The sequence below is a fragment of the Pseudophryne corroboree genome, unplaced genomic scaffold (assembly GCF_028390025.1).
Source record: "Pseudophryne corroboree isolate aPseCor3 unplaced genomic scaffold, aPseCor3.hap2 scaffold_663, whole genome shotgun sequence".
NCBI lineage: Eukaryota > Metazoa > Chordata > Amphibia > Anura > Myobatrachidae > Pseudophryne > Pseudophryne corroboree.
The window spans coordinates 245,884-272,112 of record NW_026970250.1 but is presented as its reverse complement, the minus strand read 5'-3'; the positions used below and the strand labels follow the sequence as shown (position 1 = coordinate 272,112).

Sequence of the window (26,229 nt, the reverse complement as noted above, 5' to 3'; positions counted from 1 at the left end):
ACCGTTCTGGTGACATAAATTTTCAAAGTTCTGACCACAGCCAGAGACTTTGACTCAACGAAGGTGTCAGTGGCCAAAGACACCATGTGGAAAGATGAACCACCTTTGGCAGAAATTGTTGACGTGTCCTCAATTCTGCTCTATCTTCATGAAAGATCAAATAAAGGCTCTTGTGATACTGCATGGTTTGTACTGTTTTCCATGTGCTCCCAGATCTTTCAAGCAAGTAGCATGGTCATGAAAGTTCTGTTTGAAAAGAAACAAACATTTACTGTCATTGTTATGCAAATAAACTTACATTAAAGCTAACAAGAAAGCACACTCGTTCTGTCTTTAAACTGATAAAAGAAACCCCAATAATATGGGGCATGCAAAAATTGAGATAAAACTCAGTTTTGCTCCTCTCCACGGAAATCTTTAATAAAAGGCGAAATATTTGTTAGTTCTGAAGAGAAACCAGAGCATGACCAAGATTCCACCTGTCGCCTGAGTGCCATGCCAGCAGTTCTCATTCAGCTCAAAGTGAGCACCCAATTTGAATGAAAGAAAGCAGATTTCTCACCAGGCTTCCCCTTGCTATAAACATGGTTTGTACTCTTTTCCATGTGCTCCCAGATCTTTCAAACAATTAGTGTGGTCAAGAAAGTTCTGTTTGAAAAGAAACAAACATTTACTGTCATTTCTATGCAAATGAGCTTACATTAAAGCACACTCGTTCTATCTTTAAACCGATAAAATAAAACCCCAATAAGATGGGGCATGCAAAAATTGAGATAAAACTCAGTTTTGCTCCTCTCCACGGAAATCTTTAGTAAAAGGCGAAAGATTTGTTCGTTCTGAAGAGAAACCAGAGCATGACCAAGATTCTACCTGTCGCCTGAGTGCCATGCCAGCAGTCCTCATTCAGCTCAAAGTGAGCACCCAATTTGAAAGAAAGAAAGCAGATTTCTCACCAGGCTTCCCCTTGCTATAAACATGGTTTGTACTCTTTTCCATGTGCTCCCAGATCTTTCAAGCAATTAGTATAGTCAAGAAAGTTCTGTTTGAAAAGAAACAAACATTTACTGTCATTTCTATGCAAATGAGCTTACATTAAAGCACACTCGTTCTATCTTTAAACTGATAAAAGAAACCCCAATAAGACGGGGCATGCAAAAATTGAGATAAAACTCAGTTTTGCTCCTCTCCACGGAAATCTTTAATAAAAGGCGAAAGATTTGTTCGTTCTGAAGAGAAACCAGAGCATGACTAAGATTCCACCTGTCGCCTGAGTGCCATGCCAGCAGTCCTCATTCAGCTCAAAATGAGCACCCAATTTGAAAGAAAGAAAGCAGATTTCTCACCAGACTTCCCCTTGCTATAAGCATGGTTTGTACTCTTTTCCATGTGCTCCCAGATCTTTCAAGCAATTAGTATGGTCAAGAAAGTTCTGCTTGAAAAGAAACAGACATTTATTGTCATTGTTATGCAAATAAACTTACATTAAAGCTAACAAGAAAGCACACTCGTTCTGTCTTTAATCTGATAAAAGAAACCCCAATAATATGGGGCATGCAAAAATTGAGATAAAGCTCAGTTTTGCTCCTCTCCACAGAAATCTTTAGTAAAAGGCGAAAGATTTGTTCGTTCTGAAGAGAAACCAGAGCATGACCAAGATTCCACCTGTCGCCTGAGTGCCGTGCCAGCAGTCCTCATTCAGATCAAAGTGAGCGCCCAATTTGAAAGAAAGCAGATTTCTCACCTGTCTTCTCCTTGCTATAAGCATGGTTTGTACTGTATTCCATGTGCTCCCAGATCTTTCAATCAAGTAGCATGGTCAAGAAAGTTCTGTTTGAAAAGAAACAAACATTTACTGTCATTTCTATGCAAATGAGCTTACATTAAAGCACACTCATTCTATCTTTAAACCGATAAAAGAAACCCCAAAAAGATGGGGCATGCAAAAATTGAGATAAAACTCGGTTTTGCTCCTCTCCACGGAAATCTTTAGTAAAAGGCGAAAGATTTGTTCGTTCTGAAGAGAAACCAGAGCATGACCAAGATTTTTATCTGAAAATATGTGTTCTCCCTGCAGTTGTTGTCCCCAGATGAGAGTTCCTTTGTGCTGACTCAGTTGAATCTCCTTTACTTGACAGGGGGATGCTCGAGCAGCGACCCTCCCCAGCTCTAGCCCAACTCCTACTTACCTGCCAGGTGAGATACTATGATCATGAAGGTGCTTCTCCCAAGGCAACCCATTGCACTCTGGGTGTGCTGCTTCTGCGATTTCCCCAAATGTGGGAAACTTGACTGCATAATTTGTGTTTCCCCTGGTCGGCTCTCGTATAATTCAGATCTCTTTGTCTCAGGTCTCTCTCCAGCCTAGTTTGCTGTCTGTTTCCACTTCTCTTTTCTTGAGCCGCTCCCTTCTATGCCCTTGCGCACTATCCTGACTTCTCCCGTCTGCTTACTTCGTGCCTTCCAACGCACAATGCAAACTACAGGTAGTGCTGCAGGGCCCACACCCTTTTACTTGCCTTACAGAGCGTCTCTGGAGCAGTTACAGTGCCCAGCTGCTGCAAGAAATCAGCTTGAATGCTTCAGGGGCTGGGGCATAGCCAACATGAGCCCCACACCGAAGGAGGGTGGAGGTGTGTAATGCGAACTAGGGGTCATCCAAGCGCCGCAAAAGGCCGCCATGCCCTGCACGCCCCTTGTCTCTTTTCATATGCAGACGAGGGTTGAAGCCAACTTTGACCCACTGTTTGGATGACATCACCATATGCAAATCCATCTGCTGCAGGCCTTCCCCCAGGAATGCTTGCACTAGTTGTTGCATTTGGTTTGTTGTTTGGGGGTGCTTCAGTATTAGGCAGCCTTCTGCCCTCCCATGTTCATCTGAAAATATGTGTTCTCCCTGCAGTTGTTGTCCCCAGATGAGAGTTCCCTTGTGCTGCCTCAGTTGAATCTCCTTTACTTGACAGAGATGTGCCTGAGCAGCGGCCCTCCCCAGCCCTATCCCAAATCATACTTATTTTGCATAGGCGATACCATGGTCATGAAGATTGTTCTCCCAGTGTGAGGTTCATTCATTGCATTCTGGGTATGCTGACCCCTGTGATTTCCCCAAATGTGGGAAACTCGACTGCATTATTTGTGGTAGTGGGGGACTGTGTTTGTGCTTTCCTCTGGTCAGCTCTGGTAAAAATCAGATTTCTTTATCTCAGATCTTCCTCTAGCCTTGTTCTTCTTTCGAGAGTTCCCTTGTGCTGCCTCAGTTGGATCTCTTTCACTTGACAGGGGGGTACCCGAGCAGCGACCCTCCCCAGCTCTAGCCCAACTCCTACTTACCTGCCAGGTGAGATACTATGATCATGAAGGTGCTTCTCCCAGGGCAAGGCTCACCCATTGCACTCTGGTTGTGCTGCCCCTGCGATTTCCCCAAATGTGGGAAACTTGACTGCATAATTTGTGTTTCCCTTGGTCGGCTCTCGTATAATTCAGATCTCTTTGTCTCAGGTCTCTCTCCAGCCTAGTTTGCTGTCTGTTTCCACTTCTCTTTTCTTGAGCCGCTCCCTTCTATGCCCTTGCGCACTATCCTGACTTCTCCCGTCTGCTTACTTCGTGCCTTCCAACGCACAATGCAAACTACAGGTAGTGCTGCAGGGCCCACACCCTTTTACTTGCCGTACAGAGCAGCTCTGGAGCAGTTACAGTGCCCAGCTGCTGCAAGAAATCAGCTTGAATGCTTCAGGGGCTGGGGCATAGCCAACATGAGCCCCACACCGAAGGAGGGTGGAGGTGTGTAATGCGAACTAGGGGTCAGCCAAGCGCCGCAAAAGGCCGCCATGCCCTGCACGCCCCTTTTCTCTTTTCATATGCAGACGAGGGTTGAAGCCAACTTTGACCCGCTGCTTGGATGGCATCACCATATGCAAATCCATCTGCTGCAGGCCTTCCCCCAGGAATGCTTGCACTAGTTGTTGCATTTGGTTTGTTGTTTGGGGGTGCTTCAGTATTAGGCAGCCTTCTGCCCTCCCATGTTCATCTGAAAATATGTGTTCTCCCTGCAGTTGTTGTCCCCAGATGAGAGTTCCCTTGTGCTGCCTCAGTTGAATCTCCTTTACTTGACAGAGATGCGCCTGAGCAGCGGCCCTCCCCAGCCCTATCCCAAATCATACTTATTTTGCATAGGAGAGACCATGGTCTTGAAGATTGTTCTCCCAGGGTAAGGTTCATTCATTGCATTCTGGGTATGCTGACCCCTGTGATTTCCCCAAATGTGGGAAACTCAACTGCATTATTTGTGGTAGTGGGGGACTGTGTTTGTGCTTTCCTCTGGTCAGCTCTGGTAAAAGTCAGATTTATTTGTTTCAGATCTTCCTCTAGCCTTGTTCTTCTTTCGAGAGTTCCCTTGTGCTGCCTCAGTTGGATCTCCTTCACTTGACAGGGGTGTGCCCGAGCAGCGACCCTCCCCAGCTCTAGCCCAACTTCTACTTACCTGCCAGGTGAGATACTATAATCATGAAGGTGCTTCTCCCAGGGCAAGGCTCACCCATTGCACTCTGGATGTGCTGCCCCTGCGATTTCCCCAAATGTGGGAAACTTGACTGCATAATTTGTGTTTCCCCTGGTCGGCTCTCGTATAATTCAGATCTCTTTGTCTCAGGTCTCTCTCCAGCCTAGTTTGCTGTCTGTTTCCACTTCTCTTTTCTTAAGCCGCTCCATTCTATGGCCTTGCGCACTATCCTTACTTCTCCCGTCTGCTTACTTTGTGCCTTCCAATACACAATGCAAACTACAGGTAGTGCTGCAGGGCCCACACCCTTTTACTTGCCGTACAGAGCAGCTCTGGAGCTGTTACAGTGCCCAGCTACTGCAAGAAATCAGCTTGAATGCTTCAGGGGCTGGGGCATAGCCAACATGAGACCCACACCGAAGGAGAATGGAGGTGTTTAATGCGAACTAGGGGTCATCCAAGCGCCGCAAAAGGCCGCCATGCCCTGCACGCCCCTTTTCTCTTTTCATATGCAGACGAGGGTTGAAGCCAACTTTGACCCACTGCTTGGATGACATCACCATATGCAAATCCATCTGCTGCAGGCCTTCCCCCAGGAATGCTTGCACTAGTTGTTGCATTTGGTTTGTTGTTTGGGGGTGCTTCAGTATTAGGCAGCCTTCTGCCCTCCCATGTTCATCTGAAAATATGTGTTCTCCCTGCAGTTGTTGTCCCCAGATGAGAGTTCCCTTATGCTGCCTCAGTTGAATCTCCTTTACTTGACAGAGATGTGCCTGAGCAGCGGCCCTCCCCAGCCCTATCCCAAATCATACTTATTTTGCATAGGAGATACCATGGTCATGAAGATTATTCTCCCAGTGTGAGGTTCATTCATTGCATTCTGGGTATGCTGACCCCTGTGATTTCCCCAAATGTGGGAAACTCGACAGCATTATTTGTGGTAGTGGGGGACTGTGTTTGTGTTTTCCTCTGGTCAGCTCTGGTAAAAGTCAGATTTCTTTGTCTCAGATCTTCCTCTAGCCTTGTTCTCCTTTCGAGAATTCCCTTGTGCTGCCTCAGTTGGATCTCCTTCACTTGACAGGGGGGTACCCGAGCAGCGACCCTCCCCAGCTCTAGCCCAACTCCTACTTACCTGCCAGGTGAGATACTATGATCACGTAGGTGCTTCTCCCAGGGCAAGGCTCACCCATTGAACTCTGGGTGTGCTGCTCCTGCGATTTCCCCAAATGTGGGAAACTTGACTGCATAATTTGTGTTTCCCCTGGTCGGCTCTCGTATAATTCAGATCTCTTTGTCTCAGGTCTCTCTCCAGCCTAGTTTGCTGTCTGTATCCACTTCTCTTTTCTTAAGCCGCTCCATTCTATGGCCTTGCGCACTATCCTTACTTCTCCCGTCTGCTTACTTTGTGCCTTCCAATGCACAATGCAAACTACAGGTAGTGCTGCAGGGCCCACACCCTTTTACTTGCCGTACAGAGCAGCTCTGGAGCTGTTACAGTGCCCAGCTACTGCAAGAAATCAGCTTGAATGCTTCAGGGGCTGGGGCATAGCCAACATGAGCCCCACACCGAAGGAGGGTGGAGGTGTTTAATGCGAACTAGGGGTCATCCAAGCGCCGCAAAAGGCCGCCATGCCCTGCACGCCCCTTTTCTCTTTTCATATGCAGACAAGGGTTGAAGCCAACTTTGACCCACTGCTTGGATGACATCACCATATGCAAATCCATCTGCTGCAGGCCTTCCCCCAGGAATGCTTGCACTAGTTGTTGCATTTGGTTTGTTGTTTGGGGGTGCTTCAGTATTAGGCAGCCTTCTGCCCTCCCATGTTCATCTGAAAATATGTGTTCTCCCTGCAGTTGTTGTCCCCAGTGAGAGTTCCCTTATGCTGCCTCAGTTGAATCTCCTTTAATTGACAGAGATGTGCCTGAGCAGCGGCCCTCCCCAGCCCTATCCCAAATCATACTTATTTTGCATAGGAGATACCATGGTCATGAAGATTATTCTCCCAGTGTGAGGTTCATTCATTGCCTTCTGGGTATGCTGACCCCTGTGATTTCCCCAAATGTGGGAAACTCGACAGCATTATTTGTGGTAGTGGGGGACTGTGTTTGTGTTTTCCTCTGGTCAGCTCTGGTAAAAGTCAGATTTCTTTGTCTCAGATCTTCCTCTAGCCTTGTTCTTCTTTCGAGAATTCCCTTGTGCTGCCTCAGTTGGATCTCCTTCACTTGACAGGGGGGTACCCGAGCAGCGACCCTCCCCAGTTCTAGCCCAACTCCTACTTACCTGCCAGGTGAGATACTATGATCACGTAGGTGCTTCTCCCAGGGCAAGGCTCACCCATTGCACTCTGGGTGTGCTGCTCCTGCGATTTCCCCAAATGTGGGAAACTTGACTGCATAATTTGTGTTTCCCCTGGTCGGCTCTCGTATACTTCAGATCTCTTTGTCTCAGGTCTCTCTCCAGCCTAGTTTGCTGTCTGTTTCCACTTCTCTTTTCTTAAGTGCCTTCCAATGCACAATGCAAACTACAGGTAGTGCTGCAGGGCCCACACCCTTTTACTTGCCGTACAGAGCAGCTCTGGAGCTGTTACAGTGCCAAGCTGCTGCAAGAAATCAGCTTGAATGCTTCAGGGGCTGGGGCATAGCCAACATGAGCCCCACACCGAAGGAGGGTGGGGGTGTTTAATGCGAACTAAGGGTCATCCAACGCCGCAAAAGGCCGCCATGCCCTGCACACCCCTTTTTTATTTTCATATGCAGACGAGGGTTGAAGCCAACTTTGACCCACTGCTTGGATGACATCACCATATGCAAATCCATCTGCTGCAGGCCTTCCCCAAGGAATGCTTGCACTAGTAGTTGCATTTGGTTTGTTTTTTGGGGGTGCTTCAGTATTAGGCAGCCTTCTGCCCTCCCATGTTCATCTGAAAATATGTGTTCTCCCTGCAGTTGTTGTCCCCAGATGAGAGTTCCCTTGTGCTGCCTCAGTTGAATCTCCTTTACTTGACAGAGATGTGCCTGAGCAGCGGCCCTCCCCAGCCCTATCCCAAATCATACTTATTTTGCATAGGAGATACCATGGTCATGAAGATTGTTCTCCCAGGGTGAGGTTCATTCATTGCATTCTGGGTATGCTGACCCCTGTGATTTCCCCAAATGTGGGAAACTCGACTGCATTATTTGTGGTAGTGGGGGACTGTGTTTGTGCTTTCCTCTGGTCAGCTCTGGTAAAAGTCAGATTTCTTTGTCTCAGATCTTCCTCTAGCCTTGTTCTTCTTTCGAGAGTTCCCTTGTGCTGCCTCAGTTGGATCTCCTTCACTTGACAGGGGGTGCCCGAGCAGCAATCCTCCACAGCTCTAGCCCAACTCCTACTTACCTGCCAGGTGAGATACTATGATCTTCACTGTTAGGGCAATCAGGATGTGGAATTCCCTGCCAGGGAAGGTGGTAATGGCGGACTCTGTAATTGGATTTAAAAAAGGAATGGATACATTTCTGAATGAAAAAGCTATCCAAGGTTATAATACTTAAAATATCAACATGGTTAATCCGGGGGTAACATGAGTTATAGTAGCTAACTAGTCATAAAACATTATTCAGCAAGTATGTAGAATCATCACAACTTAAAACAGGTTGAACACGATGGGCAATTTGCCTCTATTCAACCTCAAAAACTATGTTACTATATGTTACTATATTACTATGTTACTGTAGTATACAGAACACCACAATGTAATGAGCAGTGATAGTGAGCACTGATGAGGATACTAAAACTGACACTGAGCAGCAAGATGCAGCACTGGACTATTAGTAATGTACTGTAGTATGCTGAGCACCACAATGCAGCACAAGACAATGAGCAGTGATACTGAGCACTGATGAGGATACTACTGAGAACTGACACTGAGCAGGAGAGACACACTACTAGTATTACTGAGCAGCAATAAGTAACCACTGATACTGAGCACTGATATGGAGATTTCCACTGAGAGAACATAGCCACGTCCTCTCCGCTCTCTCTTCAAAGCACGAGTAAAAATGGCGGCAACGCGCAGCTCTTTATATGGAATCCGAATCTCGCGAGAATCCGACAGCGGGATGATGACATTTTCCCTTGTTCAGGTTTTCCGAGTCAGGCGGGAACAACCGAGCCTGCCTCGGACCAGTGTAAACCACGTGGAGTTCGTCGGGAATTCGGTTCTCGGAGAACCGAACCCGCTCCTCTATATATACTATATTACTATGTTACTGTAGTATACAGAATACCACAATGCAATGAGCAGTGATAGTGAGCACTGATGAGGATACTAGAACTGACACTGAGCAGCAAGATGCAGCACTGGACTATTAGTAATGTACTGTAGTATGCTGAGCACCACAATGCAGCACAAGACAATGAGCAGTGATACTGAGCACTGATGAGGATACTACTGAGAACTGACACTGAGCAGGAGAGACACACTACTAGTATTACTGAGCAGCAATAAGTAACCACTGATACTGAGCACTGATATTGAGATTTCCACTGAGAGAACATAGCCACGTCCTCTCCGCTCTCTCTTCAATGCACGAGTAAAAATGGCAGCAACGCGCAGCTCTTTATATGGAATCCGAATCTCGCGAGAATCCGACAGCGGGATGATGACATTTTCCCTTGTTCAGGTTTTCCGAGTCAGGCGGGATCAACCGAGCCTGCCTCGGACCAGTGTTAACCACGTGGAGTTCGTGGGGAATTCGGTTCTCGGAGAACCGAACCCGCTCCTCTCTACCTTATACCCATCAATTTTTTTATTTTCAGTCTAAGCCCCTGCAGTTTTCTGTAAGCATCTGCTTCGCTATGATGATCAACAAGTCACAAGGGCAAACACTCAGGGCTTGAGGCGTAGATCTTAGGACCAGCTGCTACAAGCATGGCAGAGGTGTCACTATCACTGGTGAGACCCAGAGAGGTGGCGAGGGAGATTGTAATGCAGTGCGCGCAGATAAACAGCGCAATGGTAAAAAGGAGGCATGGTTTCATAGGTAGGGGCGTGGCCTGGTGGCCTGAATCTACATTTTGTTGCTCCGGGAGTCCCGGGGGTTGGGGGCTGCACCCGGGGACTAGTGTGTGAGCGGTGCTGGCTCCTGCACAGTGACAGGGCATGGCCACCCAGCATGACGCCTCCCTTCTTGACCATGCTGTAATTGCAGTCGCACTGCAGTTCAGCGTGATCATAAAAAATGGTGTAGGCTCCTGCTGGTGCAGACTGTAGAGAAAAGCTGCTGTGACCACGCCCCCTGTGTCTCCTCCGTTGCAGACCCCATTTTGAAGCCTTGCCCCCTGACTAAGAGAAAAGAATGCCCTTGCGCACTATCCTGACTTCTCCTCCCGTCTGCTTAATTTGTGCCTTCCAACGCACAATGCGAACAACAGGTGGTGCTGCAGGGCCCACACTCTTTTACTTGCCTTACAGAACAGCTCTGGAGCTGTTACAGTGCCCAGCTGCTGCAAGAAATCAGCTTGAATGCTTCAGGGGATGGGGCATGGCCAACATGAGCCCCACACCAAAGGAGGGTGGGGGTGTTTAATGCGAACTAGGGGTCATCCAAGCACTGCAAAAGGCCGCCATGCCCTGCATGCCCCTTTTCTCTTTTCATATGCAGATGAGGGTTCCAGTCAACTTTGGCCCACTGCTTGGATAACATCACCATATGCAAATCCGTCTGCTGCAGACCTTCCCCCAAGAGTGCTTGTACTAGTTGTTGCATATGGTTTGATATTTGATGGTGCTTCAGTATTAGGCAGCCTTCCGCCCTCCCATGTTCATCTGAAAAGATGTGGTCTCCCTGCAGTTGTTGTCCCCAGATGAGAGTTCCCTTGTGCTGCCTCAGTTGAATCTCCTTTACTTGACAGAGATGTGCCTGAGCAGTGGCCCTCACCAGCCCTATCCCAAATCATACTTATTTTGCATAGGAGATACCATGGTCATGAAGATTGTTCTCCCAGGGTGAGGTTCATTCATTGCATTCTGGGTATGCTGACCCCTGTGATTTTCCCAAATGTGGGAAACTCGACTGCATTATTTGTGGTAGTGGGGGACTGTGTTTGTGCTTTCCTCTGGTCAGCTCTGGTAAAAGTCAGATTTCTTTGTCTCAGATCTTCCTCTAGCCTTGTTCTTCTTTCGAGAGTTCCCTGGTGCTGCCTCAGTTGGATCTCCTTCACTTCACAGGGGGGAACCCGAGCAGCGACCCTCCCCAGCTCTAGCCCAACTCCTACTTACCTGCCAGGTGAGATACTATGATCATGAAGGTGTTTCTCCCAGGGCAAGGCTCACCCATTGCACTCTGGGTGTGCTGCCCCTGCGATTTCCCCAAAAGTGGGAAACTTGACTGCATAATTTGTGTTTCCCCTGGTCGGCTCTCGTATAATTCAGATCTCTTTGTCTCAGGTCTATCTCCAGCCTAGTTTGCTGTCTGTTTCCACTTCTCTTTTCTTCAGCCGCTCCCTTCTATACCCTTGTGCACTATCCTGACTTCTCCTCCAGTCTGCTTACTTTGTGCCTTCCAATGCACAATGCAAACTACAGGAAGTGATGCAGGGCCCACACCCTTTTACTTGCCTTACAGAGCAGCTCTGGAGCTGTTACAGTGCCCAGCTGCTGCAAGAAATCAGCTTGAATGCTTCAGGGGATGGGGCATGGCCAACATGAGCCCCACACCAAAGGAGGGTGGAGGTGTTTAATGCGAACTAGGGGTCATCCAAGCACCGCAAAAGGCCGCCATGCCCTGCACGCCCATTTTCTCTTTTCATATGCAGATGAGGGTTGAAGCCAACTTTGACCCACTGCTTGGATGACATCACCGTATGCAAATCCGTCTTCTGCAGAACTTCCCCCAGGAATGCTTGCACTAGTTGTTGCATTTGGTTTGTTGTTTGGGGGTGCTTCAGTATTAGGCAGCCTTCTGCCCTCCCATGTTCATCTGAAAATATGTGTTCTCCCTGCAGTTGTTGTCCCCAGATGAGAGTTCCCTTGTGCTGCCTCAGTTGAATCTCCTTTACTTGACAGAGATGTGCATGAGCAGCGGCCCTCCCCAGCCCTATTCCAAATCATACTTATTTTGCATAGGAGATACCATGGTCATGAAGATTGTTCTCCCAGGGTGAGGTTCATTCATTGCATTTTGGGTATGCTGACCCCTGTGATTTCCCCAAATGTGGGAAACTTGACTGCATTATTTGTGGTAGTGGGGGACTGTGTTTGTGCTTTCCTCTGGTCAGCTCTGGTAAAAGTCAGATTTCTTTGTCTCAGATTTTCCTCTAGGCTTGTTCTTCTTTCTAGAGTTCCCTTGTGCTGCCTCAGTTGGATCTCCTTCACTTTACAGGGGGGTACCCGAGCAGCGACCCTCCCCAGCTCTAGCCCAACTCCTACTTACCTGCCAGGTGAGATACTATGATCATGAAGGTGCTTCTCCCAGGGAAAGGCTCACCCATTGCACTCTGGGTGTGCTGCCCCTGCGATTTCCCCAAATGTGGGAAACTTGACTGCATAATTTGTGTTTCCCTTGGTCGGCTCTCGTATAATTCAGATCTCTTTGTCTCAGGTCTCTCTCCAGCCTAGTTTGCTGTCTGTTTCCACTTCTCTTTTCTTCAGCCGCTCCCTTCTATACCCTTGTGCACTATCCTGACTTCTCCTCCCGTCTGCTTACTTTGTGCCTTCCAATGCACAATGCAAACTACAGGTAGTGCTTCAGGGCCCACACCCTTTTACTTGCCTTACAGAGCAGCTCTGGAGCTGTTACAGTGCCCAGCTGCTGCAAGAAATCAGCTTGAATGCTTCAGGGGATGGGGCATGGCCAACATGAGCCCCACACCAAAGGAGGGTGGGGGTGTTTAATGCGAACTAGGGGTCATCCAAGCACTGCAAAAGGCCGCCATGCCCTGCATGCTCCTTTTCTCTTTTCATATGCAGATGAGGGTTCCAGTCAACTTTGGCCCACTGCTTGGATAACATCACCATATGCAAATCCGTCTGCTGCAGACCTTCCCCCAGGAGTGCTTGTACTAGTTGTTGCATATGGTTTGATATTTGATGGTGCTTCAGTATTAGGCAGCCTTCCACCCTCCCATGTTCATCTGAAAAGATGTGGTCTCCCTGCAGTTGTTGTCCCCAGATGAGAGTTCCCTTGTGCTGCCTCAGTTGAATCTCCTTTGCTTGACAGAGATGTGCCTGAGCAGCGGCCCTCACCAGCCCTATCCCAAATCATACTTATTTTGCATAGGAGATACCATGGTCATGAAGATTGTTCTCCCAGGGTGAGGTTCATTCATTGCATTCTGGGTATGCTGACCCCTGTGATTTTCCCAAATGTGGGAAACTCGACTGCATTATTTGTGGTAGTGGGGGACTGTGTTTGTGCTTTCCTCTGGTCAGCTCTGGTAAAAGTCAGATTTCTTTGTCTCAGATCTTCCTCTAGCCTTGTTCTTCTTTCGAGAGTTCCCTGGTGCTGCCTCAGTTGGATCTCCTTCACTTCACAGGGGGGAACCCGAGCAGCGACCCTCCCCAGCTCTAGCCCAACTCCTACTTACCTGCCAGGTGAGATACTATGATCATGAAGGTGCTTCTCCCAGGGCAAGGCTCACCCATTGCACTCTGGGTGTGCTGCCCCTGCGATTTCCCCAAATGTGGGAAACTTGACTGCATAATTTGTGTTTCCCCTGGTCGGCTCTCGTATAATTCAGATCTCTTTGTCTCAGGTCTCTCTCCAGCCTAGTTTGCTGTCTGTTTCCACTTCTCTTTTCTTCAGCCGCTCCCTTCTATACCCTTGTGCACTATCCTGACTTCTCCTCCCGTCTGCTTACTTTGTGCCTTCCAATGCACAATGCGAACTACAGGTAGTGCTGCAGGGCCCACACCCTTTTACTTGCCTTACAGAGCAGCTCTGGAGCTGTTACAGTGCCCAGCTGCTGCAAGAAATCAGCTTGAATGCTTCAGGGGCTGGGGCATAGCCAACATGAGCCCCACACCAAAGGAGGGTGGAGGTGTTTAATGCAAACTAGGGGTCAGCCAAGCGCCGCAAAAGGCCACCATGCCCTGCACGCCCCTTTTCTCTTTTCATATGCAGACGAGGGTTGAAGCCAACTTTGACCCACTGCTTGGATGACATCACCATATGCAAATCCATCTGCGGCAGGCCTTCCCCCAGGAATGCTTGCACTAGTTGTTGCATTTGGTTTGTTGTTTGGGGGTGCTTCAGTATTAGGCAGCCTTCTGCCCTCCCATGTTCATCTGAAAATATATGTTCTCCCTGCAGTTGTTGTCCCAAGATGAGAGTTCCCTTGTGCTGCCTCAGTTGAATCTCCTTTACTTGACAGAGATGTGCATGAGCAGCGGCCCTCCCCAGCCCTATTCCAAATCATACTTATTTTGCATAGGAGATACCATGGTCATGAAGATTTTTCTCCCAGGGTGAGGTTCATTCATTGCATTTTGGGTATGCTGACCCCTGTGATTTCCCCAAATGTCGGAAACTTGACTGCATTATTTGTGGTAGTGGGAGACTGTGTTTGTGCTTTCCTCTGGTCAGCTCTGGTAAAAGTCAGATTTCTTTGTCTCAGATTTTCCTTTAGCCTTGTTCTTCTTTCGAGAGTTCCCTTGTGCTGCCTCAGTTGGATCTCCTTCACTTTACAGGGGGGTACCCGAGCAGCGACCCTCCCCAGCTCTAGCCCAACTCCTACTTACCTGCCAGGTGAGATACTATGATCATGAAGGTGCTTCTCCCAGGGCAAGGCTCACCCATTGTACTCTGGGTGTGATGCTCCTGCGATTTCCCCAAATGTGGGAATCTTGACTGCATAATTTGTGTTTCCCCTGGTCGGCTCACGTATAATTCAGATCTCTTTGTCTCAGGTCTCTCTCCAGCCTAGTTTTCTGTCTGTTTCCACTTCTCTTTTCTTCAGCCGCTCCCTTCTATACCCTTGTGCACTATCCTGACTTCTCCTCCCATCTGCTTACTTTGTGCCTTCCAATGCACAATGCAAACTACAGGTAGTGCTGCAGGGCCCACACCCTTTTACTTGCCTTACAGAGCAGCTCTGGAGCTGTTACAGTGCCCAGCTGCTGCAAGAAATCAGCTTGAATGCTTCAGGGGCTGGGGCATAGCCAACATGAGCCCCACACCGAAGGAGGGTGGAGGTGTTTAATGCGAACTAGGGGTCATCCAAGCACCGCAAAAGGCCGCCATGCCCTGCACGCCCCTTTTCTCTTTTCATATGCAGATGAGGGTTGAAGCCAACTTTGACCCACTGCTTGGATGACATCACCGTATGCAAATCCATCTTCTGCAGAACTTCCCCCAGGAATGCTTGCACTAGTTGTTGCATTTGGTTTGTTGTTTGGGGGTGCTTCAGTATTAGGCAGCCTTCTGCCCTCCCATGTTCATCTGAAAATATGTGTTCTCCCTGCAGTTGTTGTCCCCAGATGAGAGTTCCCTTGTGCTGCCTCAGTTGAATCTCCTTTACTTGACAGAGATGTGCATGAGCAGCGGCCCTTCCCAGCCCTATTCCAAATCATACTTATTTTGCATAGGAGATACCATGGTCATGAAGATTGTTCTCCCAGGGTGAGGTTCATTCATTGCATTTTGGGTATGCTGACCTCTGTGATTTCCCCAAATGTGGGAAACTTGACTGCATTATTTGTGGTAGTGGGGGACTGTGTTTGTGCTTTCCTCTGGTCAGCTCTGGTAAAAGTCAGATTTCTTTGTCTCAGATTTTCCTCTAGCCTTGTTCTTCTTTCGAGAGTTCCCTTGTGCTGCCTCAGTTGGATCTCCTTCACTTTACAGGGGGGTACCCGAGCAGCGACCCTCCCCAGCTCTAGCCCAACTCCTACTTACCTGCCAGGTGAGATACTATGATCATGAAGGTGCTTCTCCCAGGGCAAGGCTCACCCATTGCACTCTGGGTGTGCTGCTCCTGCGATTTCCCCAAATGTGGGAAACTTGACTGCATAATTTGTGTTTCCCCTGGTCGGCTCTCGTATAATTCAGATCTCTTTGTCTCAGGTCTCTCTCCAGCCTAGTTTGCTGTCTGTTTCCACTTCTCTTTTCTTGAGCCGCTCCCTTCTATGCCCTTGCGCACTATCCTGACTTCTCCTCCTGTCTGCTTACTTTGTGCCTTCCAACGCACAATGCGAACTACAGGTAGTGCTGCAGGGCCCACACCCTTTTACTTGCCTTACAGAGCAGCTCTGGAGCTGTTACAGTGCCCAGCTGCTGCAAGAATTCAGCTTGAATGCTTCAGGGGCTGGGGCATAGCCAACATGAGCCCCACACCAAAGGAGGGTGGAGGTGTTTAATGCAAACTAGGGGTCAGCCAAGCGCCGCAAAAGGCCACCATGCCCTGCACGCCCCTTTTCTCTTTTCATATGCAGACGAGGGTTGAAGCCAACTTTGACCAACTGCTTGGATGACATCACCATATGCAAATCCATCTGCGGCAGGCCTTCCCCCAGGAATGCTTGCACTAGTTGTTGCATTTGGTTTGTTGTTTGGGGGTGCTTCAGTATTAGGCAGCCTTCTGCCCTCCCATGTTCATCTGAAAATATATGTTCTCCCTGCAGTTGTTGTCCCAAGATGAGAGTTCCCTTGTGCTGCCTCAGTTGAATCTCCTTTACTTGACAGAGATGTGCATGAGCAGCGGCCCTCCCCAGCCCTCTTCCAAATCATACTTATTTTGCATAGGAGATACCATGGTCATGAAGATTTTTCTCCCAGGGTGAGGTTCATTCATTGCATTTTGGGTATGCTGACCCCTGTGATTTCCCCAAATGTGGGAAACTCGACTGCATTATTTGTGGTAGTGGGAGGCTGTGTTTGTGATTTCTTCTGGTCAGCTCTGGTAAAAGTCAGATTTCTTTGTTTCAGATTTTCCTTTAGCCTTGTTCTTCTTTCGAGAGTTCCCTTGTGCTGCCTCAGTTGGATCTCCTTCACTTAACAGGGGGGTGCCCGAGCAGCGACCCTCCCTAGCTCTAGCCCAACTCCTACTTACCTGCCAGGTGAGATACTATGATCATGAAGGTGCTTCTCCCAGGGCAAGGCTCACCCATTGCACTCTGGGTGTGCTGCCCCTGCGATTTCCCCAAATGTGGGAAACTTGACTGCATAATTTGTGTTTCCCCTGGTCGGCTCTCGTATAATTCAGATCTCTTTGTCTCAGATCTCTCTCCAGCCTAGTTTGCTGTCTGTTTCCACTTCTCTTTTCTTCAGCCGCTCCCTTCTATACCCTTGTGCACTATCCTGACTTCTCCTCCCGTCTGCTTACTTTGTGCCTTCCAATGCACAATGCAAACTACAGGTAGTGCTGCAGGGCCCACACCCTTTTACTTGCCTTACAGAGCGTCTCTGGAGCTGTTACAGTGCCCAGCTGCTGCAAGAAATCTGCTTGAATGCTTCAGGGGATGGGACATGGCCAACATGAGCCCCACACCAAAGGAGGGTGGAGCAGAAGGCTGCCTAATACTGAAGCACCCCCAAACAACAAACCAAATGCAACAACTAGTGCAAGCATTCCTGGGGGAAGGCCTGCCGCAGATGGATTTGCATATGGTGATGTCATCCAAGCAGTGGGTCAAAGGTGGCTTCAACCCTCGTCTGCATATAAAAACAGAAAAGGGGCGTGCAGGGCATGGTGGCCTTTTGCGGCGCTTGACTGACCCCTAGTTTGCATTAAACACCTCCACCCTCCTTCGGTGTGGGGCTCATGTTGGCTATGCCCCAGCCCCTGAAGCATTCAAGCTGATTTCTTGCAGCAGCTGGCCACTGTAACAGCTCCAGAGCTGCTCTGTAAGGCAAGTAAAAGGGTGTGGGCCCTGCAGCACTACCTGTAGTTTGCATTGTGCATTGGAAGGCACAAAGTAAGCAGACGGGAGGAGAAGTCAGGATAGTGCACAAGGGTATAGAAGGGAGCGGCTGAAGAAAAGAGAAGTGGAAACAGACAGCAAACTAGGCTGGAGAGAGACCTGAGACAAAGAGATCTGAATTATACGAGAGCCGACCAGGGGAAACACAAATTATGCAGTCAAGTTTCCCACATTTGGGGAAATCGCAGGAGCAGCACACCCAGAGTACAATGGGTGAGCCTTGCCCTGGGAGAAGCACCTTCATGATCATAGTATCTCACCTGGCAGGTAAGTAGGAGTTGGGCTAGAGCTGGGGAGGGTCGCTGCTCGGGTACCCCCCTGTAAAGTGAAGGAGATCCAACTGAGGCAGCACAAGGGAACTCTCGAAAGAAGAACAAGGCTAAAGGAAAATCTGAGACAAAGAAATCTGACTTTTACCAGAGCTGACCAGAAGAAATCACAAACACAGCCTCCCACTACCACAAATAATGCAGTCAAGTTTCCCACATTTGGGGAAATCACAGGGGTCAGTATACCCAAAATGCAATGAATAAACCTCACCCTGGGAGAAAAATCTTCATGACCATGGTATCTCCTATGCAAAATAAGTATGATTTGGAATAGGGCTGGGGAGGGCCGCTGCTCATGCACATCTCTGTCAAGTAAAGGAGATTTAACTGAGGCAACACAAGGGAACTCTCATCTGGGGACAACAACTGCAGGGAGAACATATATTTTCAGATGAACATGGGAGGGCAGAAGGCTGCCTAATACTGAAGCACCCCCAAACAACAAACCAAATGCAACAACTAGTGCAAGCATTCCTGGGGGAAGGCCTGCCGCAGATGGATTTGCATATGGTGATGTCATCCAAGCAGTGGGTCAAAGTTGGCTTCAACCCTCGTCTGCATATGAAAAGAGAAAAGGGGCGTGCAGGGCATGGCGGCCTTTTGCGGTGCTTGGATGACCCCTAGTTCGCATTAAACACCTCCACCCTCTTTTGGTGTGGGGCTCATGTTGGCCATGCCCCATCCCCTGAAGCATTCAAGCAGATTTCTTGCAGCAGCTGGGCACTGTAACAGCTCCAGAGCTGCTCTGTAAGGCAAGTAAAAGGGTGTGGGCCCTGCAGCACTACCTGTAGTTTGCATTGTGCATTGGAAGGCACAAAGTAAGCAGACGGGAGGAGAAGTCAGGATAGTGCACAAGGTTATAGAAGGGAGCGGCTGAAGAAAAGAGAAGTGGAAACAGACAGCAAACTAGGCTGGAGAGAGACCTGAGACAAAGAGATCTGAATTATACGAGAGCCGACCAGGGGAAACACAAATTATGCAGTCAAGTTTCCCACATTTGGGGAAATCGCAGGGGCAGCACACCCAGAGTGCAATGGGTGAGCCTTGCCCTGGGAGAAGCACCATCATGATCATAGTATCTCACCTGGCAGGTAAGTAGGAGTTGGGCTAGAGCTGGGGAGGGTCTCTGCTCGGGCACCCCCCTGTCAAGTGAAGGAGATCCAACTGAGGCAGCACAAGGGAACTCTCAAAAGAAGAACAAGGCTAGAGGAAGATCTGAAACAAAGAAATCTGACTTTTACCAGAGCTGACCAGAGGAAAACACAAACACAGTCCCCCACTACCACAAATAAAGCAGTCGAGTTTCCCACATTTGGGGAAATCACAGGGGTCAGCATACCCAGAATGCAATGAATGAACCTCACCCTGGGAGAATAATCTTCATGACCATGGTATGTCCTATGCAAAATAAGTATGATTTGGGATAGAGCTGGGGTGGGCCGCTGCTCAGGCACATCTCTGTCAAGTTAAGGAGATTCAACTGAGGCAGCACAAGGGAACTCTCATCTGGGGACAACAACTGCAGGGAGAACACATATTTTCAGATGAACATGGGAGGGCAGAAGGCTGCCTAATACTGAAGCACCCCCAAACAACAAACCAAATGCAACAACTAGTGCAAGCATTCCTGGGGGAAGTTCTGCAGAAGACGGATTTGCATACGGTGATGTCATCCAAGCAGTGGGTCAAAGTTGGCTTCAACCCTCATCTGCATATGAAAAGAGAAAAGGGGCGTGCAGGGCATGGCGGCTTTTTGCGGTGCTTGTGACAATACTAAATACTTTTGTCGTATAAACAACCCTTTATGAGGTCTAAGAACACTGTACGCTGTTTACTTAAGAAGTACCGTAAGGGTACACTAGTTGCGTAACGATCGCTCAGCCGTAGGCGAGACGCTCAAGCGTCACGTTCGCTCACGGCCCAGAGATCACAGGACACGTTATTGGCTGTTGACTAACGTAATGATTCGCTATGGCGTAGCAGACGCTCGAGACCACGAGGAGATCACCAGCAGCGCAGACGCTCACAACGCTATACCTTTATGTCTAAACCTTTTAACAATGAAATACACAGAATACCTTAATGTGGATACAGGGTGTAAGTGCAACCTTGTGTAACCTGACTAACTACAAAGCTGCTTGAGCGTCACCGACGCTCAAGTGAACACTTAACACTATAGAAAATACACAGATACTGGTTTAGGGTCCAAAGCCTATTAACTGTATTATATCTAATATACTGGTAAAAAGGGGATAACAGTACAAATGATACACTACAATATAACAAAGACTTCCTAACCAAAATAGCTACACTAGAAATACAATACAATACAATTACTATTTATGGGAAAATGGAAGGGGAAGAGAAGAAGAGAGAGATAGAGAGAAATGGCTCATGATAACATTAAATAAGAGACAACATGGTTGCAGATAAAACTACACATGTGAGAGACAATCGCTGCGCAGTTAGTCAATGCTGAATACAGCATGGGATGGAAGCTAGACTCCATTTTGAGAAACCTCCACTTGATTCCAAAGACAACACCACATGGCTGAAAGGGGGAGGGGAAGACATCCAGCAGCAGCCATTTTAGATTTGCAGGTCCAAACACATGGCACTTTATTCCAAAATGTCCAAGCCTCAAAACAATGCATATGTTCTGATTTTACAATTCCAAACCATCTAAATCACCTTTCACAATGTAATCCAACTTCCTAGAACCATCTCATAATTTCACATCCCAAACAACTTCAGTATCTCAATAACCAGAGCATATTCATCACAAGACCAGATCACAATGTAATTAACACAAACGTAACTGCATGGTGGTATTTATGATTAACAGGATATATATTATAACTAACCAGCACAATCTATTTTAAATCTCCATAGGCAAACAAATACCACAAATACTATGCTACAGATTGTATACTGTTCCAATTCATCACGGACTTCACAGAGTATCCACAAACACCCAACAATCACACAACCAAGTTACAATATCCTATTTAAAACCAGAAAGCAATCTGTCTGTTTCCTTATCTAGCCATGTGAAGTTCAATACTTAGCCTTTAGTTTGGAAGATGTCCTGGGGATTCAGCCGCCATGCTGCTTGGTGCCAGGTAGCTGTGTGTGTGTCTGTGAGTGTAGCTACATTACATCTGTTCTCTGAGGCCACACCTGACCACTACCTTCCTGTTTGACCAGTACCTGGGGGAGGGGTCTTTCTTTCTCCTTTGTATATGCTAATCAGGTTCAGCCCTGAAAACTTAGTAAAAGGTTGTCTTGAGCATCCATTGTTCTAACAATATGATCTTAGCTTTTATACATATAATCATATCTATCCGCTGCAATGTCCCACAACAACACAACAGGCCTCAAACTAACCCACACCTCATTCTGCTTGCTTCAATACCAAACATGATGTGTTTATCTGGTTCGGTTCGAATGATACACATCCATGACATTAATTCATTAGCCAATTCTAAATCTCCATGATGTCTGGTGCTGTTCATTATTATAACCATGTACTGTATGAAACAAGTGCCGAATCCATCTCTGTGCCATGTCCGAGCAAATGCGTGTGTTTCCATATATTGCTGTGCTCGCTGCGCATATTTGCAAGTATAGCGACTTATATGTGTGCAGTTTATATGGTCTCTCTATGTAATATTTTTGACTTTGACAGTCCACCCTTTGGCAGTCACCAATAACTGCCACTTCCTAAAACATTTCAAAAAGAGAAAAATATATGTCAGGGGTTAATACATTTCCATGGTTGGGTAAGGGAGGAGAGAGGAGAAGGTGTGAAGAGGGTATGACCTAGTGAGATAGCAGAAGCATGTGTGTATGAATCCATGTTTGGGGGGTCATGTATCATCGTGCCGTACGTGTTGTACATCAAGCTTCGAGGTATTGCGAAGTATACATTTGAATTCCTTCTTATCCCGTACTAAGGGTCTGTGGATGGGCTGTCAAACTTTACCGAGCTCATTTCGGCTGTGGTTGTAACAAAATGGGGGAGCACATTTTAGTTGATGATACATGAATGGGGGAGGTATGTGGTTGCTGATATCTGTGCCTGTATTCCCTATCGACTATGTGTGTCATTACCTGAGGGTTGTAGAGATGAAGATAAAGAACACTTATGGAAAATGCAATGATATTCTATGTCAGGGAAATGTACATCTGTTGTTGAAGTTTTGTTCGGTATCTGTTGAGAGTCGTCTTCTTTGCGCTGTATTGCTCTTTGGGCATGAGCAAATAGCTTTGTCAGTGCCATCAGATTTACAAAAAATGTTGGGCTAGCGTGAGTTTAAAATACTAGGGAAACTGGGGATCCATGGCAAAGTTCATCAAGTGTCCATATCATAGGTCGTCAAAACTTCATCTTTGGTTCTTGTCTGTTGTCTGTATAGCGTCTCGTTAACTTCCTCGTCCAAGGGGTCTTTGTATCTTGGAGAAAAGCAGAAAAACAGGTGAAAGAAACGGACCGTATAATCGCATTTTCATCACATCATGGTTTCTATCATTGGGTCATATACCAAATCCAGGTTAATTACAGTTTCCTCACTCCTTAGACTCATTACCTCAGGTAGTACTTTTCCAATACAACACAATCCTTCAGAGTTTGGGGCAAGCCGCTCATACGCCTTTCTCCCGCATATGAAATATGCATCATCGGGGAGAACATATGGGACGGAATATGTCATTACCATGTTACACATTTTCCATGTGAACTCTCCTAACCCTAACTCTCCCATCTGTTTAGTACACGTATCAGTTTGTACGATATGTGCACAGTATCCTGGTGATACTTCTCCAACTCTCGTAATCCTATTTCCTAAGGTATACCTATACCGGAAAGATTTTCCTCTACTGGCTATGTGGCGTACAAGCTCTGTATCTGTAGGCATTCTATCTGCTCTATGCGAAAAGGTCATGGTTTGGTTGCTCCATGACACTTCCCAATTTCCCGGCTTTCGGGGATTGGAGATGTTAAAACATAATAGGGACCTATCCACATGGTATTGGTGGAGCTTCAAACTAGGAGGGCTGGAGATATTAAACCTCCTGTCCACCGGTCTCCCACCCTTTAGCTCAAGTACCTCCCCTACCGTTAAAGGAAATGGTACTAGCCCTGATTTACTATGACCCTGAGGTACTTGAGAGCATACCCAACAATCTGTTTTATTTAACACACTACCCACTAAGGAGTGATAGTCACTCAATGGATGCCGGTCCATATGGATATTAAAACTGGATTGGCATTTCTTTATGCATCCATCCTCAACCATTGTCACAGAGCCTACAGATACAGTTTTCTTTTTGAACTAACAATCCTTCACAATTGTTTACAAATAACATGGTTGTTAGATCGTGCCCGGTACTCGCCTTTGCTTGGTGATTGGGTTGCTATTGGAAATTTACACCTCCGTCTCAGTCATCAGGACCTTTCTGGATCCTTTCTCGACCTCACTGGTACTCTCACCGAAACAGACTGCTCTGGTCAACATCATGGTCAACAGGAAAATCCATATCACAGTCTCTTGGGGCAAGTCCATCTTACAGGAGGAGAAAAGAAGAAATTTGTAAAGGGGGTATAAGAAATCAGTTTGAGGGGGAGAGAACTTGTTACGATAATAAGTTCTCTCGTCTTGTTGTTCTTCTTGTTCTGCTGTCCTCTCAAAGGTGCTATCTCTCAGTCTTCCAAACGAACATTCTGGTGATGCAATATTCCTTCCTAACCGGCGATCTTTCTGTAAGGAGAAAAAATCTGGCATTACCATTGGTCCAACTGAGGGGTGACATACCATCTTTAAACCATGAAAACATGAGTGAGAAGAGAGAGGAAAAAAAAAAAAAAAAAAACAAGAGATAGAGAACAATTCATATGCATATATATATTACATAACTCGACATTAACCATCAATAGGAAAAGAGAAACAAAGCATTTTTAAAACATTGTCAACATTAAGAAAACATTGTTAGCATTAGAAAAACATTGTCAGATTATCAGGCTGTCATATCTACGTGTCTAATGGTCTCCTTGAGCAGTCCCTCCCCACCAGCACCTGCATTACTCCACTGTCTGTATCTGGCCAGAAATACATTGTGGCGGAGGTCATGCTGGGGTTTGGTAGACTTCTGCAAGGACCAAGTGGATATGCAATGTGTGAATTCTTACCAATACTCGTCAGAGATGGGGATAGAGAGAGAGAGAAAAAAAAAAAAATTTCACAGATACATTTACAACGTTTCACCTGGTCATTCCTGTGTCTTCAGTGAATGACCTCCCAATTTATTAACCGTTACCTCAGGCTTACCATCAGTCGTATGATCACCTTTCTTGACTACCTATCATGGGTGTGGCTCAAAATTCTTCCTATGTGATCCCTGCTTGTAATTTGGTGTGTCATAACTTTTGCTCATTTTCATGTCTAGGGGGTCTGATTTTATGTGGGCTGTTGCAGTTACTGGCATAATGCCCTTCTCTTTTGCACAGATCACAAATCCTTAAGTTCCTCCATGTGCCAATGGCCTGGGGTTTTGGTTGATTTGATGCCTCCTCAAACGCTTGGATGCTCATCACCATCAACCGCTTTCCCTGTACCTACCTGATTCCTTGGATACCATGATTATGTCGTTGTCTAGGGAGTTGGTATGCCTTCTGTGAATCTTTGATCATACAGTTAGATCTTTCCTAGGATCTGGGTAATCAGACATGATTGATCTCAATTCTGTCCGGGACCAGGGATGGCGCATTGCACTGTCCTTGACGGGAATGGTTCCCTGATCATCAGTCTTCCCATTGGGGACTGTGATCACCCTGACAGGACTAAACTCAATCACATCACCTTGTTTTGGTCTTACAATATGGGGTACATTTGTTTGTGCGTGATATAAAACATTGTACGTACCTGTGGACACGACCTCACCTGACCCTCCGTTAGGGGGTTTGATTATTGCCTTTACCAATTTGGTCGCGTCCACCTGGATGTCTTGTAGGATGGCTTCTTTAAGAGGTGCCGACATCGTTCTGGGCTCACTTTCTTGTTGGTAATCCTGAGGGAAGTTTAACATGGGGTGCGACTTGCACAGGTTAACATTTGTAATTTTTACACTTTAATTTTCATAAACATTATTACATTTAACACTTTCATTCTTAATACAGTTACTAAGTGCATTTTTATCGTACAACATTGTGCCATTTCTCTGCAACCATAATCCTCTTCAATGCCATGTCTCTCCTCTCAAGATGAAAGTTAGATATGTAAGTTACATTTCTTTGCATTTCACTTTCCTGTTGCCATAACTGCAAACAATCATCATGTTTAACTCGTTGTTTCCAGGATTTTATGAGACTGATCCTTTGCCTTAAATTATGCAACACCTCTAAGTCAAAACTACCTATCCCGGGAAATGGTGCCTTATCCCCCGCAGTCATTCGTGTCCATTCATCACAAAAGGTCTCAGTGTGGGGACCATATTTCCCCCACATTACTAACCGAGCAGACCCTCGGGGTCTGCAAGCCTCTGGAGTCTGAATCCTGACCTCCGACCGTCTCTGTGTTGTGCACTTGGCTGCCATTGTGGACCTTTTTAAACACAGAAAAACTTCCTAAAATGCACCAAACACAGAACTTCGTTGGAAATCCTTAAAGCTCTTCCACTGAACTTCTTCTGCTCCGGGTATCCCCGTTCCGCCTTCTAGCAGACACGTGTAGCCGTTGCAGGCCCTATCTCTAGAGATTTTCCTGAGAAAATTCCCTTCCTTTTTCTTTACACAAATCACGCTTGCATGTGCTCCCTACAACACGTATGAGGGCAAGATTTACGCATGGATATACGACCTCATATCACGTTGCGTTATTGGTCACACATACAACCGTGCGGTCCAATCGTACCACTTATAGACACTTGTTGCCCATAAATGGTAGGATCATTGGAGTCTCCCTACTGTGCTCCAAAACAGCCAGAGCGTAATACAACGAAAACTTTATCACACTCTGTTGCACGTTTTCACTCAGATCGTGCTCATCACGTTCCACATAGATCACACAGATCACAAAGTCCACAAAGCGGAATTCAATACCGTTTTATCACATAGATCACAAAGTCCACAAAGCGGGATTCAATACACTCATACCGTTTTCAACCCACTATCATTCTTATAGTTTTCTGATCAGAAAAATCATTTCCCGTAGTCTGATAGCTCTCCCCAGAGGCGTTACAGTAAAGTAAGGTATTTAAACTAAATTTTGGAAACTGAACAAATGTGTGCTATTGTCTTGTGGCTTCTGTATCGCCTTACTATAAGCGATATTTCACTATATAAACGCTTACCAAACACCACACAGTATCTTCTATGCTGTGTGCTTGTTTTTTCTCAGCACGTTATCAATGCAAATGGCAAACAGGAAGGTGAGATGTGAAACTTACACAGATGAAAATGCAATTCTAAATTTAATCTAATAACATACATTGATGTAAGCACACGCATATAGAT

The 26,229-nt window shown here is 46.8% G+C and overlaps 30 non-coding genes and 1 pseudogene across 30 annotated transcripts; 22 read left to right on the top strand and 9 right to left on the bottom strand.

The window, feature by feature from the left end:
- Positions 1–349: 349 nt before the first annotated feature.
- Positions 350–465, bottom strand: LOC135036987 (U5 spliceosomal RNA). The gene has a single exon (XR_010231602.1). It is a non-coding gene; the product is annotated as a U5 spliceosomal RNA (small nuclear RNA).
- A 275-nt stretch (positions 466–740) lies between these two features.
- On the bottom strand, positions 741–856 carry LOC135036949 (U5 spliceosomal RNA). The gene has a single exon (XR_010231564.1). It is a non-coding gene; the product is annotated as a U5 spliceosomal RNA (small nuclear RNA).
- A 274-nt stretch (positions 857–1,130) lies between these two features.
- On the bottom strand, positions 1,131–1,246 carry LOC135036973 (U5 spliceosomal RNA). Its single transcript, XR_010231589.1, has one exon. It is a non-coding gene; the product is annotated as a U5 spliceosomal RNA (small nuclear RNA).
- Positions 1,247–1,532: 286 nt separating this feature from the next.
- LOC135036951 (U5 spliceosomal RNA) lies at positions 1,533–1,648 on the bottom strand. The gene has a single exon (XR_010231566.1). It is a non-coding gene; the product is annotated as a U5 spliceosomal RNA (small nuclear RNA).
- Positions 1,649–1,918: 270 nt separating this feature from the next.
- Positions 1,919–2,034, bottom strand: LOC135036950 (U5 spliceosomal RNA). Its single transcript, XR_010231565.1, has one exon. It is a non-coding gene; the product is annotated as a U5 spliceosomal RNA (small nuclear RNA).
- Positions 2,035–2,178: 144 nt separating this feature from the next.
- Positions 2,179–2,335, top strand: LOC135036942 (U1 spliceosomal RNA). Its single transcript, XR_010231560.1, has one exon. It is a non-coding gene; the product is annotated as a U1 spliceosomal RNA (small nuclear RNA).
- A 671-nt stretch (positions 2,336–3,006) lies between these two features.
- On the top strand, positions 3,007–3,170 carry LOC135037025 (U1 spliceosomal RNA). Its single transcript, XR_010231641.1, has one exon. It is a non-coding gene; the product is annotated as a U1 spliceosomal RNA (small nuclear RNA).
- A 152-nt stretch (positions 3,171–3,322) lies between these two features.
- On the top strand, positions 3,323–3,485 carry LOC135036907 (U1 spliceosomal RNA). The gene has a single exon (XR_010231532.1). It is a non-coding gene; the product is annotated as a U1 spliceosomal RNA (small nuclear RNA).
- A 671-nt stretch (positions 3,486–4,156) lies between these two features.
- Positions 4,157–4,320, top strand: LOC135037011 (U1 spliceosomal RNA). The gene has a single exon (XR_010231627.1). It is a non-coding gene; the product is annotated as a U1 spliceosomal RNA (small nuclear RNA).
- A 152-nt stretch (positions 4,321–4,472) lies between these two features.
- LOC135036916 (U1 spliceosomal RNA) lies at positions 4,473–4,635 on the top strand. The gene has a single exon (XR_010231541.1). It is a non-coding gene; the product is annotated as a U1 spliceosomal RNA (small nuclear RNA).
- Positions 4,636–5,306: 671 nt separating this feature from the next.
- LOC135036864 (U1 spliceosomal RNA) lies at positions 5,307–5,470 on the top strand. Its single transcript, XR_010231492.1, has one exon. It is a non-coding gene; the product is annotated as a U1 spliceosomal RNA (small nuclear RNA).
- A 152-nt stretch (positions 5,471–5,622) lies between these two features.
- On the top strand, positions 5,623–5,785 carry LOC135036921 (U1 spliceosomal RNA). Its single transcript, XR_010231544.1, has one exon. It is a non-coding gene; the product is annotated as a U1 spliceosomal RNA (small nuclear RNA).
- A 670-nt stretch (positions 5,786–6,455) lies between these two features.
- Positions 6,456–6,619, top strand: LOC135036870 (U1 spliceosomal RNA). Its single transcript, XR_010231499.1, has one exon. It is a non-coding gene; the product is annotated as a U1 spliceosomal RNA (small nuclear RNA).
- Positions 6,620–6,771: 152 nt separating this feature from the next.
- LOC135036904 (U1 spliceosomal RNA) lies at positions 6,772–6,934 on the top strand. Its single transcript, XR_010231529.1, has one exon. It is a non-coding gene; the product is annotated as a U1 spliceosomal RNA (small nuclear RNA).
- A 614-nt stretch (positions 6,935–7,548) lies between these two features.
- On the top strand, positions 7,549–7,712 carry LOC135036890 (U1 spliceosomal RNA). Its single transcript, XR_010231519.1, has one exon. It is a non-coding gene; the product is annotated as a U1 spliceosomal RNA (small nuclear RNA).
- A 2,719-nt stretch (positions 7,713–10,431) lies between these two features.
- On the top strand, positions 10,432–10,595 carry LOC135036913 (U1 spliceosomal RNA). Its single transcript, XR_010231538.1, has one exon. It is a non-coding gene; the product is annotated as a U1 spliceosomal RNA (small nuclear RNA).
- A 152-nt stretch (positions 10,596–10,747) lies between these two features.
- On the top strand, positions 10,748–10,910 carry LOC135036873 (U1 spliceosomal RNA). The gene has a single exon (XR_010231501.1). It is a non-coding gene; the product is annotated as a U1 spliceosomal RNA (small nuclear RNA).
- A 674-nt stretch (positions 10,911–11,584) lies between these two features.
- On the top strand, positions 11,585–11,748 carry LOC135036996 (U1 spliceosomal RNA). The gene has a single exon (XR_010231612.1). It is a non-coding gene; the product is annotated as a U1 spliceosomal RNA (small nuclear RNA).
- Positions 11,749–11,900: 152 nt separating this feature from the next.
- LOC135036888 (U1 spliceosomal RNA) lies at positions 11,901–12,063 on the top strand. Its single transcript, XR_010231517.1, has one exon. It is a non-coding gene; the product is annotated as a U1 spliceosomal RNA (small nuclear RNA).
- Positions 12,064–12,737: 674 nt separating this feature from the next.
- LOC135036902 (U1 spliceosomal RNA) lies at positions 12,738–12,901 on the top strand. The gene has a single exon (XR_010231527.1). It is a non-coding gene; the product is annotated as a U1 spliceosomal RNA (small nuclear RNA).
- Positions 12,902–13,053: 152 nt separating this feature from the next.
- LOC135036878 (U1 spliceosomal RNA) lies at positions 13,054–13,216 on the top strand. The gene has a single exon (XR_010231505.1). It is a non-coding gene; the product is annotated as a U1 spliceosomal RNA (small nuclear RNA).
- A 674-nt stretch (positions 13,217–13,890) lies between these two features.
- Positions 13,891–14,054, top strand: LOC135036865 (U1 spliceosomal RNA). The gene has a single exon (XR_010231493.1). It is a non-coding gene; the product is annotated as a U1 spliceosomal RNA (small nuclear RNA).
- A 152-nt stretch (positions 14,055–14,206) lies between these two features.
- LOC135036935 (U1 spliceosomal RNA) lies at positions 14,207–14,358 on the top strand (annotated as a pseudogene).
- Positions 14,359–15,043: 685 nt separating this feature from the next.
- LOC135037012 (U1 spliceosomal RNA) lies at positions 15,044–15,207 on the top strand. The gene has a single exon (XR_010231628.1). It is a non-coding gene; the product is annotated as a U1 spliceosomal RNA (small nuclear RNA).
- Positions 15,208–15,359: 152 nt separating this feature from the next.
- On the top strand, positions 15,360–15,522 carry LOC135036885 (U1 spliceosomal RNA). Its single transcript, XR_010231513.1, has one exon. It is a non-coding gene; the product is annotated as a U1 spliceosomal RNA (small nuclear RNA).
- A 674-nt stretch (positions 15,523–16,196) lies between these two features.
- LOC135036854 (U1 spliceosomal RNA) lies at positions 16,197–16,360 on the top strand. The gene has a single exon (XR_010231482.1). It is a non-coding gene; the product is annotated as a U1 spliceosomal RNA (small nuclear RNA).
- Positions 16,361–16,512: 152 nt separating this feature from the next.
- LOC135036877 (U1 spliceosomal RNA) lies at positions 16,513–16,675 on the top strand. The gene has a single exon (XR_010231504.1). It is a non-coding gene; the product is annotated as a U1 spliceosomal RNA (small nuclear RNA).
- An 828-nt stretch (positions 16,676–17,503) lies between these two features.
- Positions 17,504–17,666, bottom strand: LOC135036901 (U1 spliceosomal RNA). Its single transcript, XR_010231526.1, has one exon. It is a non-coding gene; the product is annotated as a U1 spliceosomal RNA (small nuclear RNA).
- Positions 17,667–17,818: 152 nt separating this feature from the next.
- LOC135036852 (U1 spliceosomal RNA) lies at positions 17,819–17,982 on the bottom strand. The gene has a single exon (XR_010231480.1). It is a non-coding gene; the product is annotated as a U1 spliceosomal RNA (small nuclear RNA).
- A 674-nt stretch (positions 17,983–18,656) lies between these two features.
- Positions 18,657–18,819, bottom strand: LOC135036894 (U1 spliceosomal RNA). The gene has a single exon (XR_010231522.1). It is a non-coding gene; the product is annotated as a U1 spliceosomal RNA (small nuclear RNA).
- Positions 18,820–18,971: 152 nt separating this feature from the next.
- LOC135036860 (U1 spliceosomal RNA) lies at positions 18,972–19,135 on the bottom strand. Its single transcript, XR_010231488.1, has one exon. It is a non-coding gene; the product is annotated as a U1 spliceosomal RNA (small nuclear RNA).
- Between the last annotated feature and the right edge of the window lie 7,094 nt (positions 19,136–26,229).